This window comes from Wolffia australiana, chromosome 1 (assembly GCF_029677425.1).
Source record: "Wolffia australiana isolate 7733 chromosome 1, ASM2967742v1".
Lineage (NCBI taxonomy): Eukaryota > Viridiplantae > Streptophyta > Magnoliopsida > Alismatales > Araceae > Wolffia > Wolffia australiana.
Window position 1 is genome coordinate 10,121,871 of NC_135835.1, and position 10,630 is coordinate 10,132,500.

Genomic DNA, 10,630 nt, shown 5'->3' on the forward strand with positions numbered 1-10,630 from the left:
TCCATCGCCAGCTCCAACGTAGGGAATCGAGAGAGCTGACTAGAGCGAGATTCTCGCCGACGCGAACGCTCTTGTTTATATACGTTTCGGATGGTCGTTTTTTATGTAATATATTATATGCATGTCTTTGTCAGTGAATTTTTTATCATTATATAGATCTGTGTGTGCTCATCCACCCATGCATGTACCTCTCTATGTACGTTTGTGTATATTTATTAATATAGCTGTCTATGTGTGCGCGTACATCTCTCTCTATTCTCCATGTCTTTCTCTACCACTATCTTTTGCTTTGATCTTTATATATATATATATATGGTTGATTCATAGGAGTGTCGTTGGCCTCTCAAAATTAGTTTGCATTATTTGCAAGCAGAAAAAGGGTTGTTGGTTGTTATTCTCTTGGCAACATCTAAAGAGTCACAAAGATCTAATCCAGTTGGAACGTCTTCATAAACACCTAAAAAAATGTTCCATCAAATTTTGATGGCGTCATGGACAATTGTCTCTACCACTAGTGTTGATAGGCTTGCATAATCCATGACCTCCTCGGATGGTCGGGGATTACACACAACATCCTCAAACATCTTCCCCTCTTCTCCCTTAATTCTAAAATTTTCATAGATGATGATACAACATCAAAGGAATTTTTTTTCAAAATGTGTACCTTCTTTCAGACACCCTATAACATTTCGTTGGTGGAGCTCCTCCTCATTGGCAAACCAATGGAGATCTAATTTTTTCTTGGCATGCTTCAATCCTGCTTATACCCACATAATTTTCTGTTCTTAGGGTGAACCTTTTTGTTCTATTCTTTATTGAATGCTAATCCCCCTTTTTTTAACAAAGTTATTTTCAATGGTAAAAATTTTATTGTACTAAAATAAAATAATATAATAAGATAGATGATATCATCTTTCTTTACAGGTTTTTAGTTTTTAGGATTTTAATGAGTTTTTAAGAAATGAATCCAATAAATAGAAGAAAAATATTTATTTCAAAAAATATATGCATACATATTAAAGCTTAAATATTATATTAATATTTATTTATTTTAATTTTTATGATATTAAAATTTTATTCTTTCAAAAAACATCTTAATTTTAAGGAATTAATTATACTTAATGAGGAGAAAACAAGTAAAGATTGTTAAAAGGAAATTTATATGGTTCAGTTTGGTGACTTGAGCTAGTTGAATTGGTATTGACTGAGTTAATTAAGAAGCATAATCTAAAGTCAGTAGTTGGGGGGTTGGTGGGTGCCATGAGCAATAGAATTGGGCCATTACTTGTAGTGGATTCACTCCACGTCTTGATGGCATAGACTATAAATTGTGGTATTGGATGCATTTTGAGACTTGGTTGGTGGTTTAGGAAATTAAAAAAAGTACATACACCTTTTTGTCACACTAGTTTGGGCCAAAACTGATGAACTTCTTCCTTCTACTTCAGACAAATTGAGCTGTCTCTCTGTTCACTCAACTAGAAACTCTCTAGAGAGAATCAATATCCATTCTGTATTACAATGAGGGGGAAGAAAATTTGAAATAGAGGAGCCATAACATTCTCATCCCTTTGATATAATTTTTAGTTTAAGTCGCTAAGGCATGACTGAGAGTGGGGGGGATGAATTTTAATTTTTAATTTTTAGTCATTCAAATTCAGGTAACTTGTTGAAACATGATCAAAATATTTAGGCAATGAGATAGAGGATAGGTTTGAGTCAGTTATTTTTTTATATAGCTTAGCCTACTTGTTAGTTCTGTTTGGGCGTATCCAACTTGAGGTGACAATGATCCCTATCTTTGTGTGAATGACCCCAAGCAACAGAATTGTGTGGAAAAACATGATAGTGAGATATATTATGAAGGGGGGTTGAATTGGTGATACAAAAATATCACCTATTATCCTTTTCTAACTTCAATTTTATATTCTTAGATTAATACTCACTACTCTTCTCACTTTGAGACAAAGTTTTACCCTGGTTTGGGAACCAGCCTAACTAGTTTTGTATTCCAGCAAAAAAGGGTTCTTAAGAATCCAGACAATAAGACCAAAACATCATATTGATTGGAGATTCAATATGTACCCTACACACTCTCGTTTCACAACACTATCTAAGGATATTTAGAAGGAAGATGTCCACAACTCTTCCCTTTGAGTATTTTCCAAATCACCTTTAACTGGTGCTTTCTCCCTCAGGATGTTAACAAGTCTTTGAATATCCTACACCTCCAAACTTTGTTCATGATTCTCCTAGATAGGTCTTTCCTGTTGGGTTATGTGCCTTGGTTCATCCATGGAAAACATGATTCCATGGATGCAGAAGCATGTTAATCGATTCATAATTGATCTCTAAAACATACATCAAATGTACCTTCTGGGGAACTTGTTCCACCCTTTACTTTGCCGCTCTAAAATTGTTCTAAAGGTGTTCACGTGTCCGGCCTCTAGAATTATCCACGCGATCACTTGGCGCTTGGATCTCCACCTCGTCTTCATCAACTCTTCCTGAAAATCTTGAAGATCTTGTCACCATGAAGACACTCTCCTTGGTTGAGTGGAGAAGAGAGTGGAGAAAGGGGGGTTTAAGATTAGTGCCCCTTCTCTATTAATATTTTACTTTAATTTTTCTTGAAAAACCTAAACAGTAAAATATATCCACCAATGCCCTTGTGACCATATGCGTGGGACTCTCTAGGCCTATGTATCATCAGAGTTAGTAACTTTAGTGGCCCAATAACAATTATTGGTGAACCTTATTAATTAACTATATCAACATATAGACTAATTAACTAAGGATTGATTTAACCCAATCGATACTTAAGTTTCCAGCTCGTGGGATGCCAAGCTACACCTTGTGCTCTAGAAGATACCGAGTAGTGTTTGAACTCTCTCATGGAACCTTTACCGTCTTCGGGTACCGTATTTGTATAATCCATCATTCGTGCGAGAATCTTGAACTACTTAGGGTATGGTTTATAGTCAAACCCTGATCTGTCATACGATTAGTAGTGAAGCGTCACAGGGATCATTGGAGAACTCCTTCTCCAATATCCTCACTACCCTTGCTAGGGATTTTCTGCATCGTCTTTCTTGAGTCAATCTCCTCTTATACTGACAGCGGATGATTCCATCTTGACCACTCAATCATCTCCATAAGATCCTTACTACATCTAAGCTATGGTTTCTTTGGATCCCATGATTAGAGGCCCGTAAGTTGTAGTCAAAATTTAGTCATCCATTCACGAGATGTCCTTGGTGTCTCAGAATAGTGGATCACTAATACAACTGTGACATGAATCAACCTGATTGACGTTTAGCTATAATACCATTTAGAGATTCATACAGATCAATTCAGTGAACTCTATCTCCAAATAGTACCCATTATCTGTCCTTAGTGTCGCTACACTAATAGCCACATGATCAGCTATACTTATTTAGAATACATATTTAAATACTAGTGGTCACTGTATTATAATCTCATCATAATTCTCTAGGTCATTGCACGTATTCATGGACTTCATTATAAAGATCACACTGGAATAATAATGAACATAGATGCACATAAATATTTTATTCAAGGAACTTAAATAAACATGGTGATGTGATTGACTTGACGGCCAAATAATATCCATCATTTCCAATCTTGGTACCTCCACCTGAATTGTGGGTATTTTTATCCCTTGCTACACCTCTCATAGTTCTCCAATTATGTTTCCGAAATTCCTGTCAACACTGAACCAAGATAAAAAATTTTAATTTTAATGCAGTAAAATATTGTTGAAAATATCTAATTTTGCTGTTCTTAAAATATTCATAAAGTTATTCAATACTCATTTTTTGTACAATAGTGGCAAAACAATTCGGCTTCAACTTATCAAAGCTATAAATCTATTTAAGAAATTTTTTTTGATGCAGTAGATATATTTTCAGATAATGTGATTAAAGAATTACAACAGCAGAGGATTCAGAAAAAAATAGACTAAAAGATGAACTGAATCACGAAGAAATCTTTTATTCAAGCTTTGTGCTGAAGGTAACATTCATGAAGAGAGGTTAAATAATCACAATAGTCGGGTTTTCAGAAAAAAAATTGGTTAAAAGATGAACTACATTGAAGAGTTTTTCAGATTTAAGATTTTTTATTTTAGAACAGGTTCATATAGAGAGATTAAAGAATCACAGCTGTAAAAGTTGTAGAGAAAATTTAATTTTAAAATTATTTACTTAAAATAATTTCACACAAAGAGATTAAAGGATTTCACAAGTAATAGTTTCAGTGAAATTTCACATTCAAAATCTTGTACTGTAGATGATATTCAAAGAGTGAGATTAAAGAACCACAATGATAAAAACTTAAGAAAAATTTCATATTGAAAGATGAACTAAATATAAGAGAAACTTCATATTTATGATTTCGTACTCTACTATAGGAAAATGTGGAGAAAGAGAGATATGAAGTGTTATATAATTTGAATAAGTTTATTGTTGTAGGGAGTTTCAAAGGCAGTTCATAGTTGCAAATGTTAACTTTTTTTATCAGCAAGTAATATGTTAGATTAAGTAGCTGAGGAATAACCTAAAAAAAGGGGTGGGGGGGGGGGTGAATCGGGTAACTAGGATTTTTTTCTAACTAGGAAATGAGGTAGAGGAAATGGGAGGCACCATTATTATTTTTAAAAAGCTTCGGCCAATTCTTATTGCTGTTCGGGGGTATCCATCCCAATGTGATGATTTATCCTAACAATGTTTGTGTGATGCCATCCAAGAAACTCACTTGGAAAGAGGGCTTAACAAGGATATAAAAATGGAAAAAAATGGTGAATCTTTATCATCCTCAACCCCCAAAGTCTTCCTTAGCCTACTTCCTTAACCACGCAAGAGTGGCATCGCTTTGCCTACTTCAACTTAGCCTTCAAAGCCTGAACCTAACTGACCACAATGATCTAAAGGAATACTATATTTCTGAACAATATGTATTTCTCCTCGACAACACTTAATGTATAATTAGTCTCTTTAAGTGATTTTTAAGATAAGGTGTAATTCATGTATTTCAACAGGAATATTCTTAATCTCAGAAGATTTTTAATTCAGATACAAACTTTTAGTATATGTAATTACAATTTCTGTTCAGGAATACCTCTCTATTTATGGTCGTTCTTTCCTCCAGTCCTCTTCTTCTCCACATTTCTATTTAGACAAAATTCGTTGATCTGTTTTTGGCCTTGCGTGGTTAAAACTCTTCGGATTCAACGGGCATCTGCGGTCGCTCTAGGGGGTGCGCGACCCTTGGTGGATCGCGGGCTCATTCTAGCGCCACGGGCTCGGGCACGACGACGGGTACCGGAGACACCGCGGGTCGTGCTAGTAGCTGCTCCACACATTCGACGACGGCGGTCAGGGTGTGGAGGTACACTCCACACTCCTCATTTGGCTCCTCCCCAGGTCGATACTGCTGCTGCATCCTCCCTCGTCCATGTCCTGCTCCTCGGCCGCATGCGGAGAGTGCCCAGGGTGTAGGCTCGTCCACGGGATCTTTCCCGTGGGGGCGAGGACTCGGCGTCGCATTGTCCTTTACGTCACTAGGGTAGATAGCACCTAGTGATCGTGAAGCGCTGTGGTGGGATCGCGCTCGTCCACGGCATCCACGAACGTGTCCGCGTGGATTGAATGATATGTCGGCACCTGTATCATCGGGTGCGGTTCGTCCGGGCTCTGAAGGCGGTAGTGGTGCACAACCTTCGGGTGTGATGGGACGAGGCTCTAAGAGTCATATGGGACTGACTCTTTTGAGCAACGACGATTTGTCTCATTGCGGTGAAGGCGAACCTTTGGAATGCATCCTTCTACTTGATCGCGTCTCGACGACCATGGCCAGTTCCTTGATGGGACACCTAGATGGGTTTTCAAAAATGGATGAATGCAGATGTTATGATGCGAGGGTACGGAGACGTGCTGTGGGCATCCACAACCTGGCTCTGATACCAAAATGATGTCGGACGTCGCCGATGGCGTCGTTCGACAGGTAAAATTACTTGGTGAATGTAACTACGTGATGCGATGTGTCCTAGGAGAATTTACGTACATGCCCCGACTTGTGATGATTCGCCAAACTCCAAGCTCCGAAGCGGACAATCGGTGATGGTGACAATGACCTTCAAACCCTCGTCGGAGCGACGATGGCGACTACGGCACCGAACAGAACAAGTTCATAGGGGCTCACACGTAATGGACAGGCTTGACCTAATCCTAGGAAGATGCTCAGCTTCGTAGTTTTCTCTCAAAAACTCTCTCACCTATTTAACCCGAGCGCGGTGGAGTACGGTCAAAAATATACTAAAAGAAGTAATATAACTGATGAGCAAGAGGAGCGGCGTACCTTGGTGGTGATGTTGCTCGTCGTTAGAATCTTCGTCAGTGCAAATGTCGATGCAGACGGGGACATTAAGAGCGGTCCGAAGATAGATAGACATCGCTCAACTAGAGGCGGGAGGCGACTCAGGAGACGATGCCAGAGGGTGAAGACCAGAAAGAGCAACATGGACGGTTGGCGGTGAGCTGACTCAAGCAGACGGCTGAGTCCGAACGCGATCCTAGGGTGGACCAGTGCATGCGATGTTAGACAGGCTTTGAGACCACGGCAGGCAGCACGTCGGTTGGGCGCTGTTAGATTCCCAGGCAAGCAGCTGAGGGATGGCGGGCAGGTGCAGTGGAGCAATGAGTCTCGAGCAGGGGCCACCAACTCGAATGCTTGGCGTGTGTACAACGGGATTAATTCCTAGGTCAGCTTGATCGGGCTGCAGTAACGCTCGCATGCAGTAGAAATCCCACCACATGCCACATACTTATCTGGGTGTTGCAGATGTCGATCGTTTGCTCGACAAAGGTCGGTCAATGGGACCACGTCCGCACTTTGTCATTCGCAGAGTGCACTGCCGCGGAGAGGAATCTGGGTTGAGAGGGCGTAGACCGGCCGCTCGGCGCAGGTTTGACAACGGATTTGCACTGCTGCGAAAGATAATCCTGGCCTGTGGGTATTGATCGATCGCTCGGCGGAGATTGGACAATGCGATCGTTCTCCAGAGGTGGAATATCGGAGTTTCATTGGCGCGAAGGGGAATCTCAGCCAAAAGGTTTTGCACAGAGGTTACAACGGCAACCTCTCATCAAAGTGGCCGGATGGCAACCCCCGGTCACGGGATTGGTGGGAGAGGTCTGCCTGCGCGGCACGTTCGGCAGCAGGTAGGGACATGTTCCACCGTCCTTCTAGTGAAAAGTGTACTGACCCATGAAGATTCACGCGGTGATGTGCGGCGTCGATGCGTTGACCGTCCAGCAGGGTTGTTCGGCGACGGGTTTGCACGGGCCGAAGAATATGAGCGTCGCGGGCGCGAGGGCTGACTGTTCCAGGATGGAGCAATGGCAACACGAATGGGACTCCGGGAGTGATAGGCACCTCCCATTTCCTTCCTCCTCCTTCCCCTTTTCTTCCTCCGATCTTCTCCCTCTCCTCCTCTTTCTTCTTCTTCCTCTTCTCCTTCTTTCTCCTCTCCTCTCTTCTCTTGGGCGAGACCTGGAACACGATGCGTAACTGCAACCAACTTGAAAAATCCAGATCTGAAAGTGAACGTGGGGCTCATCATGGGCTTATATAGGGCCATGATGGGCCCCTTATAAGGATTCCAACAATGGGGCCCAATAAGAGGTCCAATTTTACAACATAAATTTAAAGGAACAAAAATATTAAAAATGATAAAAAATTAAAATGATACAAAGATAACGGAAAATACGAAGATATGAACGCGGTCGTACTCTACCCGGGGTGTTTAAAACCCGGGCGTCGTCACAAACGCTTTGGTGTGCCGGTCGGGCTGGACGCAGAACGACGGTGATGCTGATATCGATGAAGATGGCTGTGATGGCGTGTTGTTGATGATGCTTGGGCGAGCTCCATCAATCTGTCTAACATTTGGAATGCAATTTTTAAAGAGCAAGGAGATGGGATATTGGAAATTATGGCTAAAAAATGTACATATGGACTAAATGGGCATAATGGTAATCTATCAAGACTCAATCAGTCATGCATTGATTATGATCAGACAATATGAAATAGTAGAAATATCATTTTGAATTTTATATTTACCATTGTACAACAAGTTTGAAACCCCTATCAAGTATTAAGACTAAAACTAGCCATTATGCCAACAACTGCAGCTTTAAAAAATATAGAAATTTCATTTATGTTTATTACATGATTGTAATAAAGATATCATAATTGGATAGTAACATCTTCTTGTACTTAATATTATACAAATGATTCGTATATTCAGCCTTAAATACCTGAAGGTAGTAATCAGGAATTCGACAAAGTCATTAAACCAATCAAATGAGGTGAAATCCATGAAAGTATTTTCAGTGTTAGAGAATATGATTATGTTCATATCATAGAAAATCTAACTCCTAAATTAGTGATTAGACTTTTTGCCATTTGGCTTAACTATGTACCATTTTAATATAAGTATGGATGCTATTTTATCTTCACTCACAATTAGTCAGCTAGTTGGCTGAGGACCTATTGTGTTTTGTCACAAGTACTATTAAGGCGTGCATTAATTTAAACATTCATAAAAATACACCTAAAATGTGCCTAAAAGCTAGTCTTCAATCTCCTTATTTTTGATGAATTTTAAATGATGCCACAATACTCATATTTCTCTCCCCCTTTTGGAAATGATGAAAAATATCAGGATGACTCCCCCTAAGATATAACTCCCCTTAAGCTCTAGGTCCCTACAAACACTAGTTTACCCTACAGATTTAACTCCTTTTACACAAGAAGTTCCTTTAACATGGGCAAATCAAAAAACTCATTAGAGATCTACATATATGGATAAATCCAATAAGGTAATGGGAAATGTCTGAGACATGGATTTGGGAGAATTCACATAAAACATTGAAATTTTTTTGGCCCAAGAATATATGTAATTAATATTGATGGAGATAACGTTTTCTTGAAAAGTCCAAAGCACTCAAAAGATCTTATACAAATACATTTTAAAATGGAAAATTAATATAATCCTTAATAAAAAGTAGGAGAATCATATTTGATGACTTATCCTCGATGGATCTAGAGCCACGTCAATAGAAAAACTATATATAGGCAGTCATCATAAATATGTGGTATGGGCCATGCCTACCTCATTCTGTAGAGTGCTAAACTGATATTCACTTAAAGGTTTAGTGAAGATGTCTGGGACTTGCTTTTCAGTTTCTATGAAGTGAAGATCAATGTCACCTCTAGTGATATGACCTTTAATCAAGTAATGCTTCACTTCAATGAATGCATGATGAGGTTTTTGGCTAAACTAATGACAATTGTATTGTCGCACATAATAGATGCTATGTTTAATGTCACTCCATAGTCTTTTAGGTGTTGTTTAGCCCAAAGAGTTTGAGTGCAACAAAGTCCATCGAATATATGTTCAGCCTTAGATGTTGATGGGGAAATCTAGTTTTGCTTTTTAGGTGTTCATGATATGAGGCATCCCCAAGAAATTTACTGGTGCTTTTCCCATCAACTTTGCATCCTGCGAAGTCTGAATCGCAAAACATGACCAATGTTTCTTGATTTTTTGGGTACCAAATCCCTAAACAAGTGATCCCTTGGATATACTATAGTATTCTCTTCACTGTCTTCAGATGTGATTCCTTTGGATCACTCCAAGACCTAGGACAAAGACATAATAGCATTGGACCCTCATGTCGATCTGAATTAATCAGTTTTTCCACAGAAGTCTATTTTTGCATGCTAGGAAAGAGGATAACAACTTAAAAATTCTGTCTCGGTAAGATATGTATTTCTATTACTATTAAATTCATAAATGAAGTAGTTAATTTAATGGTTGGGTTACTATTATCTTTTTTTTGTAGTGACAAATCTTGTATGTGTTCCTAAGAAAAGGAATTAGTCCATTTCATTTTTGTGTGAGGTTTCAAAAAAGGGTGTAGAAATACATAGAACTCTTGAATGGAAATTGAAAAAAGATGTAGCTACAGTTCCTTCGGAAATGGTAAGATCTTTGGCGCAATAAGAACGGGTTGATCCGTATCATCTTGACTTGGTTCTGCTTCCTCTCCTTTTTCTTGATGATACCGAGTCAGTTTCTTCTCCTACCAGCATCAAAACATGCTGAAAAATCTCTTCTTCTTGTAAAACCTACTCAATTTAGATCGGAAAAATTGTACGGATTTTATGAAACCATGTGCTATGGCTTGAATCCATAGTCAATCCTATTTCTGATAGGAGTAGTCGACAATTGAATCCTATGTTTCCCATTATTTAAGATACGTAATAGGGCAAAAATAAGGCCCGGCTACAAGTTAAGTTGTTTAGGAATAGTGAAATAGTGGCTTTGAGTTTCTGTACCCTTTGACTTAGGATTAGTCAGTTCTATTTCTCGATAGGGGCCGGGAAGGGATATAACTCAGCGGTAGAGTGTCACCTTGACGTGGTTGAAGTCATCAGTTTTAGCCTGATTATACCTAAACCCAATGTGAGTTTTTCTATTTTGACTTGCTCCCCTAGAGTGATCGAACGAGAATGAATAAGAGGCTCGTGGGATTGACGTGAT